Raw genomic sequence first — 1,474 nt, 5'->3', positions numbered from 1 at the left:
ACAGTGGGCCACAAAAGGCAAACATACATATTGTACAGCAGCTCTCTGGAGCTACAGATCTGCTCAATTTTTTATGTTTGGCATTCAGAGACCATGTTTAAATTATTAAACTACTCCCGTTCTGCCCCCCACCCCCTTTTTTTAGAGTGTTTCAATTGCCTTTCCTTCTTCCAACAGCTGTGACAACTGTTAAAACAGTCAGTAAAATTAAGTCTGCTCTATAATCCTTTAGTCAATGTTACATTTTAATCAGAGGTTGAGGGAGATTTCCTGTTACAAATGCACTGATTCATTTAAAATTATTAAACTGACACATATGTCAAAATGAGCAGATACATTTATTGCATGTTAGCTCATAAACTATTAGTAATTATTAGTGCTATTGTTACTGCTGAAAGAGCAAAAATTCAAGACTGCAGCTGGCTTTAAGTTATTGCACTCTTTAACATGCTCTGCCTTTAAATCAAAGCATACCTAGGGATGGTCAGACAGATGTCTCTGCACTCTCAAAATGTTCAGACAGTTTTTAGCTTGAATCCTCTCTACCCTCACCCATAACACAAGAACTGCAGAAACTACAGCACCTATTTCCTATGTCCTTATGCTCACATGTGCACATGCAGGTCACAATATATAGTCAAATCACAATTGCTATGGATATTATTAATGTGTCAAACTCTGGGGTTTATTAATTGAGACAGGGAAGCAGATATGTTTCTGAATGTTAGTTCTTTCTCTGTGTCCATTCAATCCCACACGCCTCAAGCCCTACACTCACACAATATATTGGGAGTGTTTTAAGATGACTTTTAAATGAGCCAAAGAGGAAGGAAAAAATTAGTTTGAATCTTGCACGAAAGCCAAAAAGACATGTCCTGATTTAATTGAAATGCATCTACTCTAAGAGCCTTATCTAAACTAATCCCTCAAATTAGCTGTAAGAAGGTACATTCAAGAAAGCTCCTTTAGGGGAGTTAGGGGGAACAAGGCATCCACCAAAAAAAAAAAAAAAATCACCAACAAAAAAAGCCCAGCCTGACACCCTACTTATCGTCTCTACATATTTTATAAAAAAAAAGGCACTGTAGTAAAAGCTGTAGAAACCGCATTCTTACATTTCTGAAGCTCTCTTACACTATACACAGTGCACTGATCTATAAACCATATCTGAAAGGGCACCCTCCCCTGTTTATTTTCTGTTATTTACCCCGGAACATCCCAGTGGGTTTTCCCTGTGCCCCCTTCCCAAACTGTGCTCCCCCAGCCAGGCTGTTTGCTCCTTCCCGTCTCATTTCAGCCCCGTGCGATGGCCGCCATTCCCTTTTCCTGCCTGGCTCAATTCCCCCCAGCCCTGCGCTGTGCAGGCAGTGAGGACAGCGAGTGGGCAGCTCCCTCCAGCACACTGTCACCTCCCAAGCAGCCTCTGCGCCGCTGCGGCCGGGGCGATGCGGTCCCTGCTCTTCCTGGCGGTGCA

Source organism: Manacus vitellinus, unplaced genomic scaffold, assembly GCF_001715985.3.
Source record: "Manacus vitellinus isolate BGI_N305 unplaced genomic scaffold, ASM171598v3 ctg7180002428794_pilon, whole genome shotgun sequence".
Classification (NCBI taxonomy): domain Eukaryota; kingdom Metazoa; phylum Chordata; class Aves; order Passeriformes; family Pipridae; genus Manacus; species Manacus vitellinus.
Note: the sequence above shows the minus strand (reverse complement) of the source record.